The sequence below is a fragment of the Acanthisitta chloris genome, unplaced genomic scaffold, assembly GCF_000695815.1.
Source record: "Acanthisitta chloris isolate BGI_N310 unplaced genomic scaffold, ASM69581v1 scaffold1215, whole genome shotgun sequence".
In the NCBI taxonomy this organism is placed as follows: Eukaryota; Metazoa; Chordata; class Aves; order Passeriformes; family Acanthisittidae; genus Acanthisitta; species Acanthisitta chloris.
The window spans coordinates 66,846-75,953 of NW_008675149.1; the positions used below are offsets into that span (position 1 = coordinate 66,846).

General features: G+C 46.8%; 1 protein-coding gene across 1 annotated transcript in view; it reads right to left on the minus strand.

Annotated features, from left to right (window-relative positions):
- Positions 1-8,845, minus strand: part of FHL1 (four and a half LIM domains 1) — a 29,422-nt gene extending 20,577 nt beyond the window's left edge. The window contains exon 1 of the mRNA XM_009075589.1: positions 8,733-8,845. The gene's annotated coding sequence lies outside the window, so the exon portion shown is untranslated. The remainder of the gene's footprint in view (positions 1-8,732) is intronic.
- Between the last annotated feature and the right edge of the window lie 263 nt (positions 8,846-9,108).

Sequence of the window (9,108 nt, forward strand, 5' to 3'; positions counted from 1 at the left end):
GACATGGCACAGATCACCTTTGCAGCACTTTAACCCATCCCCAGGACTCTCCATAGTCCTACCAGGAATGTCACTGCCAGACTTCCAGGAATTGCAAAAGCCCTAGCTCAGCCACCAGCCTCACACACCATCCCCTGCACGGTCTCGTTTACAAGGCAAAAGCTCTTTGGCAAAACAGCTCACACAGCATTCAAATGTCGGTGGAGCAGACAGCATTCCTGGCACTGGCTCCTTTTCCATCCGGCTGCTCCGGCTCAGGCACCAACATTGCTCTGAGGATGAGCTCATCGCTATTTCAGGTTGAATTTGCACTTGGCAATCTCCCTGGTAACCAAAACAAGTTAGTCATTGGTTTATAAGAGATTTACTGGTTGTTTGTTTCAGTGCCTAGTGGAGTATACAGGGAGCTCCACCACATTTCAGCACCAACGCAGCCTTGGGGAAGAGCTTGGAGAGCAGGACAGTATTTACCAGCACTGCAGGACAGAGGGAAAGCTGCTCCAGGCTGACCCCAGTGACACGAAACTGAGGAAGGGAGGTGTGAGCATGGCTTTCACTCACACACACAGCAGATGACCCTGCATGGTAGCCCCCTGCCACCTCAAAAAAACCAGACAAGTGTTGTAGCCTCCTCCAGCACATCAGAGTTACCACAAGGATGTCATTTTCAATCCTCCCCAGCCAAAAATCAAAAAACTTGCCCAAAAACAGGTATGAGGAGGGTCTGACATGAGCATATCCACTAACACCAGCTATCATCAGCTTCATTTCACGTGTCAGGACTATGAGGACACAGGACAGTTATAGGACTTGCTCTTGGGCAGGAATTTCCTCCCGTTCATCGTCACATGCACCAGCATGAAGGGCACAGGGAAGCAGGACTAATCCCAGGGTATTTGCCTGCTCTCATCTGCAACCTGTACAGTGTTCAAAAGAGATCAGCAGGGTCCATTTTTCTGTCACACCTAGACCTGAGTGAAGATACAGCTCAGAAGTTGCCCAAACAGCCTCTTACATTTAACAAAGGGTTTAATTGGATTGTTGGGGTTTTTTACTGAATGTGTTTTTGCAAGAAATAAAAACTGCCCTGACCATCTCAGTCCAGTAAATTGAAATGTTGGTTAAAATATGCAATCCATAACTAAAGCCCCAGTCCAGCCTTCTGAAATGAAATCAGACAGGTTGTGTCCCACACTCACTGCAGGAAACACATTCCACCAGAGAGACAAATCCAGAGTCAAAGTTTTCACTTTCGGCTGTAAATCATTGTGGTGATTATGGTGTAAGAGAGGAGGAAAGATTACAGCAAGAGGTGGAGGACATGCTCAAGCAACCAACAAAGCAAATCCAGGTAGAACTATCCAGATCTGCATCCTCATGAGTGCTTTGTGCTGCTGCTGGGGTGAACAAGGGCTGCTCTCCTGCCCTGTTCCCTTGCTGCCATCCTGGCTGTTTCCAGAGGCAGCACTGAAACATGTTATACATCAAGCAGCATTACCTGGCAGGCTGTCCCGTGGGGAAGCATGACTGGCTTTCAGTGGGCAGAGTAAGGGTAGACAGGAAGCTACAAATGCATGTGTCGAGTGAAATATATAGCTCTGTGTATTTTTAAAGTGAGATGAGACCAGAGAGAGAGATTCTTGCAGCCTGGACTGTTCATTACTGCCTCTCCGATGGTACTGACAGAAGCAAGATCATGTCAGGACAGTGCTTAGAGAACACCAGGCAATTTCTAAGTGGAAGCAAAGCAGTAGCAATTACTCAGTCTCTGAATGAGGACCACACACCTGTGCCCTGGAGGTGCTGCCTGTGTTTGCATTCCCTCCAACCACGACTGCCCTGCGGTTAATGCTGTGCTAAAGAGCAGGACACGGTGCCAGGCCCCAGGGATGCTCCCAGGATCCTAACACTGCTTCTGAGGGCTCCTCTTCTGAGCAGGTGTCAGCCAGAAACTCACTCACTGGATTAGGGAAGTCATGCTAGAAAAATCTCTGTAGTACACAGCAGCAGCAGCTTTTATGAGTGCACACAGCTGTCCCAAGGCAGCACATTTCCTGGGATGCCCTGGGGATGACATGCCTACAGGGAATTTTAAAGAGATCTTTGCTATGTCAGTGTGATAAGAAGAGGGGAAAACCAAAAGGCACAGAACGAAGGGGAAAAGTCTCAAGAGTCAAAAAAAAAAAACATGATAAGACAGAAGCTGGAAAGGGAGTCAGGCAGTGCCTCAGAAGTGACTAATTCCAAACCTTTGCTCCAGTGTTTATTATAGAAAAGAACAGATAAGAAAGGCTGCTGATGGCAACAACTGCCAGGGGCAGCCAGTCCCAAGGTAAACAAAGAGCAAATGCCTTGCAAGCACCCTGCCAAGTCCAAATGGTTCCCACAACCTGGGGCACTTCTTCAGAAGAAAAGACATTGCTTTATCCCACTCCAGCATCCTCCCAGCAGTGGGGGAGCTATATTTAGGGTAGTTTCACACTTACTCTTAAGGGGATCTTTGGTCAGAGACCACCAGAAATTCATGAAAACTGATTATTCCCAAATGAAGGCTCTGGGGAAGAGGAAGGAGCCAATTCCCTGCAGGAAAGCCAACTTGCAACCACTGTGGCTGGACCAGCCATGGCTTTAGTGTGATCAACCATTTCTATTTTTCTTAGCAAAGAAAGAAAGACATGTCCAGAATCCTGGTTCATAAGACAGAGTTTTGGAGGACTGAGTGGATTTTTTGCTCTGTCCAAGCAAAACAGTGGACATCAATTCTTGCTCTGCCAGAAACTCTGAACTCCTCTGCTGCTGAGACATTGGTGTAACACAAGAACCCACATACACTGAGGCAGCTGCTTCAGTACTAAAAGTAGCTTGAAGTAAAATAGGTGTATTAGAGATCTCTGTACCAACTGTGAGTTCCTCAGCATACCAAGCACATGCAATTGCTTGCGAACAGGGATCTCTCAAACCCGTCACTGCAGTGGGCAGACAACACTGGAGCCAGCTGTTAATTTGAAGATCCCTTGTATCTCAAAGCATCATAGAGCATGGAGGCCTCTGATGTCTTGAAGACACCTGGGAGGATTTTCTAAGAGGGAAATCTTTTCTATTTTCTGTTGTCTTTTTAGTTGGTTTTATTGTTCTGCATCTACATCACAGTAGAGACATCAGAACAGATTCATTGCACTGTAGCTCTGCAGCTCAACAAGTAAACTGGCTCTGAAACATTTTGATCCAAATTTTTAAATCTCAAGCTATACCTGTCAGGCAGCCTCCTGTGAAGCAGATTTTAGTCTCCTCATTTTCACTCTGTTCTAGTTTCCCCTTTCATGGGGTGGAAAGGCATCAGAAACAAGGAAGCTGAAAATCTGCCCTGCAGTGCTTATTCCCAGGAGAAATAGTTTTTCCCTGTCTTCATTAGAGGTCTGGGTGTCAACTGCTATTTGCATTCGATCCCAAGAGACCCCAAATGCAGCTGTGTTGCAGCACTTTTAATCTTTCACAGTTAATGGCTGTTGGCTCCTGACTCATGTGCCAGGCAGCTCTGCCAAGCAGCAGGAAGAGAGATGCAGCCCAAATGACACCAACCACTAAGGTCACCTCAAGGAACAAAAAAAGATCAGGCACATCTGTGGAGCAAGTGGGTCTTCTGAAAACATCAGTCTGAACTGAAGAGGTTTTGAATTTCCCAAAAATAATGCAATTCTGTAGCAACATCCAAACCAAAACTGTAACTCTGCCATAACATTTCCAGTAAGGCACACAGTAATAGCAGCCTTTTCACCCTGTGCTGCAGTTCTGTCACTGCCAGAACCCTGTCCTGGCTCTCCAACCTCCAGGACACTCTTCAATTCAGACTTTTTTGGAACAAGTGCTTCCTCAGGACCTTTTCTATCCCATTCCAGCATGGCTATAATTAAATTCTTGCCCTACTTTTGATTGTCATTTTAGTCCAGTCCTGCCACAGGACACAAAACCTACTTGCCATCTCTTCAGAGGGAAATAGAAAATCTGGACAAACATCAGTGTGACCGTCCATTTGTTCCCCAGACAACACCACACACTTGCTCTGACAGTGGGAATTTGCTCTGGCAGCTTTCTTGGCATCCCACATACCTGAATCACTCTCAAAGTGTCAAGGGCCAAATCCTGCCCCAGTGTGTGCTGCAGGGATGCACAGGGAGGGTGAATGCTGCCCCATTAAGGGATTTTCTGTGTCTTTCCACACAGCAGCTTGCAGTACAGCAAAACCTTTGCAGGAAATACTTAGAACAGCAAAATGAGCCAATTTCTGGCAGGAGATTCTGGCTATGGGCCTGGGGAGGGTGAGCACGTATGTGGTACACACAGCACCTGCATCCCCTGGGAATGAGGGTAAAAGGCTGGGACAGGGCTGGGTTTTCCTGCCACCCTTCCCCTCTTTGCACCCTGCCTGTTTTGCAGGGCTCAGCAGTATCCACTCACAGACTTTCCCCCAGCACCCAGACCTCATTTTAGCCCAACTTTGTGACTGCCTCTAGACACCACAGGACTACTTCCCTAAACTGAGCAACACAAAATCCTTTATTAAGGGACTTTATTCCACCAATTTACATTTTTTTCTTTCCTGAGCCTGCAGGGTCCCTTTGGACACAGGCAGAGGTGCAGCAGAGAGAAATGCACATCACAGACCAGTCTCAGCTCCACTCATTCCCACAGAAGTCAGCTGGGGTGATACCCCTAGAGCTGGCTCTGGGCTGCTCATCTACAAAAAACCCCAGACAAAGCACATCAGGGAGTGGAATATACCATGCTATATCCTGTCTCTGAACCCCAGGGAAGCCCCAATGCCTTTGCTCCTACACCAAGTACAAACCCTGCAAACAGGGTTTTTACTGGACCCAGGTATTAAAGAAATGAAGCCAGAATATGTGGCACAGTCCTTCTCAAACCAGAATTGGGAGCATGAATTTATCTAAATAGTAATTAGTCCTTTAGAGTCCCAGGGTCTCGAGAGCTGTCTGCTTGAAACTCCTCTCCAAAACAGGTTATCTAAATGAAATGAGGTCTCTTTCTTCCTCCCACACTCCCTCTGTCAAAAATCAGACATGAAACAACTGATCTTGGATATTTCTGCTTTGTTATTCTCCCTGCCTGCATCTTCTATAATAGAGAAATGAAATAAAAAGATATCCCAATGAATCAAGCTGAAGTATTTTGACTTACAATGCATATTTTATTCTAAAATCACAGGTCAGTTCTGGGAAGGTTTATTGTATAGACATTCTTTCCGTTAACTTTTCAAGCGAAAGTGATTCCACACAGCTGAAGTTACAGAATTGTATCTGAAATCTTTGCTAGCTACAATCCTACATGCAGAGCACACGGTGACAGTGGCTGGGGAGGGTGAGAGGCAGCACCAGCTGCATGGCTCAGCCCTGCACACATCTGCATCTCCCAGAGGAAGCCTGGCACCAGCCAGCCAGGACTTACCCACTGCTCTCCAGGGAGCTGCTCTTATTTAGGAACAATCAAATCAAAACCAATCAAAAGCCTGAGCAAACTTTGCACATTGCTGGTGGTGTGGTTTATCTTGCTGCATTTCGTGCCACTGGGACTTAGGGCTAAGCAGCACCACAAAAAGGGAAATGCTAAACACAGACTGGACTGGATTGTCTCATCAGCAAAGGTCAGAGGAATTTTCCACCTAAATCCCCCAGTGCATCTGCTGGATGGCAAGTAAACTTAAAAAGACATCATTCACAGAGGCTACTGCTGAGGGGACAGTATTATTTCTGGCTCACATCATTAGTTGTCTCCACTGAAGCACTGGAATTTTCAGCCATGTCCCAGCTCCCACCCAGTGCCAGGGCCTGACAGTGAATATGAGTTTCCAGGATGGAGACAGGGAAGATAATCACAGCCATGGTACCCAAGAACCACAGCACAGGAGCACAAGTCTCTGCCAGCACTCACACAGCACAAAAAAGGGCTGTGGGACAACCTGTGACATGGAAAGACCCAGTTACATAGGTATCATGTGGGAGTGTAAGGTGCTGCACCTGGGTCAGAGCAATCCCCAGTATCAATCCAGGCTGGGGGATGGATGGATCAAGAGCAGTCCTGCTGAGAAGGACTTGGGTTCTGGTGGGTGGGAGACAACAATGATTCAACAATGTGTGCTAACAGCCCAGAAAACCAACTGTGTCTTGGACTGCATTAAAAACATTATGGGCAGCAGGTCGAGGGAGGGGATTCTGGCCCTCTGCTCTGCTCTGGTGAGACCCATCCAGCTCTGGGGTCTCCAGTACAGGAAGGATGTGGAGCTGCTGGATCTTCCAGACGAGGTTCTGATGGTAAGGCACTGGAATAAGTTGCCCAGGGAGGTGGTGGAGTCACCATCCCTGGAAGCATTTAAGAGGCATCTGGATTTGATGCAGGAGGATATGGCTTTGGGTTTAGGAGTTACAGCAGAGTGGCAAGTTAGTGGTTGGACGTGATGATCTTAGAGGTCTTCTCCAACCTTGATGATTCTATGATGCTCCAAGGGATGGAGCACCTCTCCTGTGGAGTCAGGCTGAGGGATTTGAGATTGTTCAGCCTGGAGATGAAAAGGCTCCAGTGAGACCTTATTCCAGCCTTTCAGTACTTTAAGGGGCTCATGGGAAAGATGGAAACAAGCTTTTTATCAGGGCCTGTTGTGACAGGACAAGGAGGAATTGTTTTAAAATTTAAAGAGGGTAGTTTTAGTCTAGACATAGGGAAGGAGTTTTTTACACTGGAAAAACACAGGCACATGCTGCCCAGAGTGGTGGTAGATACCCCATGCCTGACAGTGTTCAATGCCAGATTGGAGAGGGCTCTGAGCAAGCTGATCTAGTTGAAGATGTCCCTGCTCATGGCAGGTGGGATGGACTTGATGGCCTTTAAAGGTCCCTTCCAACCCAAACTATTCTATGATACAAAAGTAAGTTGCTACTTGGGGGCAAAGAGGGCAGTTCCTTAAAGCTTTGTTCTATCTCAGTGCAATGGGTGAGGACTGTAAGTCATATTCATGTGATACGGGTTTAGATTAAAGTGCATCCTGCAGCATCATTCCCCATGGATGTGAACCCACCAGCTGCTCCATACCGTGTGTCTGGATTTTCCCTTCATAGTACAGTCCGATGGAGAGGCTGTTTCCAAAATAAAGGCCAGCCAAGACAGCCTGGAGAGTGTTTACTTTTAAGTGTTTGAGTACCCTAAATGTTGTCTCCTTTTGAACAGCTGCCATTATTTACATCTAGGCAGAGAATTATACCAGCATACGTGGAGATAAGCCATCGTTCACAGCAGGGAATAACTTCTGCTAGAAAAAGCTCAAGAGCCCAATCCTACTAACCTCCCTCAGCCAAAATTCCCTTAGAGCAGTGCAAGCCAAAAAACAACTGTAAAACACCAGCCCTGAACTCATTCCTCAGAGCCACAGTCCAAAATCTGAGCCATTAACCTACTGTTGCACCGAGATCTTGAGGGTTTGGGGTACTTTTGCACTTGTGGTAGTAACTCTGAAACATCTACCCCACACTTCTCCAGCAGGTGTTAGTTAAGAAGGAATTTTTATGTACTGAACTCCAGGAGTAAGAATTGGTTTGTATTCAAGAATGCTGTACTTGGAGGAAAAAAATAAGAAAAGGGTGTTGTCCCTGAAGAGAAGTATGTGGGTGCTTTTATCATTACAAAGAAAGTGGTAGTTTTAGAGCCATATTTGGTTGCTTGATCAGGTATTTGCTTTGTACATCATGGCTTAAGAATTTAATCAGTTTCCTTTCAGAAGTTTTGTTGCTGTTGTTTCTAAAAAACACTCTTCCTCTCAAAGCAGGGTAAAAGACTAATTGGTAGGTGAATTGTTTATGTAATTTTTCCCCTTTTGTGTGCTACATTTCAATGATTTAAAAAGCAGACCTGTGCCTTTCTAAACCACAGACTGGCTCCTGCTTACACAACAAACTGGACCAGAGTCACACACATTAACTTTTGGCCAGTTACTAAAGAAAAGATTAATGACAGAAACACCCATCTTGCAAACACATGGGTGAATAAAGTTTCACTCAGGCAAGTGACTCCCCAAATCCAGAGCCATACAAGGGTGCAGCATTTGTATAAAGGTGTTTGCATTCACATGGAGATAGCTGCAGAAACTCTGCCACTGCCTGATACTCCATAATACAGAAAGAAAGAGGAGAGTGCAATCATTATCAGGTGAAAGCTTGCCTTTTCATATTTCCCAATTCTGTTTCTGCCAGCCTGCCCCCAGGATTGTTCCTCACTTTCCAAGAGCATCACATCACCTTAGAACCCCCAAAACAGCCTCTGCTTTAGCTGTTTCCTCCCCAGCTGTCATTAAAAGCTTTTAATGGGCACATCTGATAACCTGCTCGGGAATGCACAGAGCTGACAGTTCTTACACAACTCTGCACCACTGCAAACACTCCCTGAACACCCATTCAGCTCAGAAGCAAAGGGAAAAGTTGTATTTACACCCCAGCAGTTGCCTGTACTTCCAAAGGCACCACCTTCCAGGAGGGAATATGCGTATGAGGAAAAGAGGATGCAAGAGAAAGCAGAAACAAGAATTAAGTCTCATTTCTAAAACACACCATAAAACAGGCAGTTCCTGAGGTCAGCTCAGTGATCCATGAAGAAACTGCTTGCTAGAGAGCATTTCAGAAGTACATTGCACACCCACAGACTTCCCATTCCCCATCCCTGCTCCCACAAACCCTTCTCCAGCAGAGCAGTCACAAGGCAGAGAAATGACCAGCACAAGCCCTGAAATCCAAAGCTCTGCAAAGCGTGGGATGCCGAAACGCTCCCTGCCCTGCTCAGAGAGACGATGCTCGAGAGGGAGAGACGAGGCATGTGCTTACTGAGAGCCTGGAGCTGCTGCGAGGAGGCTGCGGGAGGAGGCAAGGGATGGAGCGTGGGACAGACACGGCAGCGCTGTGGTCCAGGGCTGTGCCTCCAGCAGGGCTGGCCTGGGGTGTCCAGCGGGACAGCCGCTGCTTTCCCACTTTATAACAGGGAGGTGCATCGCAAAAAAAAAAAAAAAAAAAAAGTTAGTCCAGCCCATAGCACCGTCCCTGCCTGAGGAGCAGC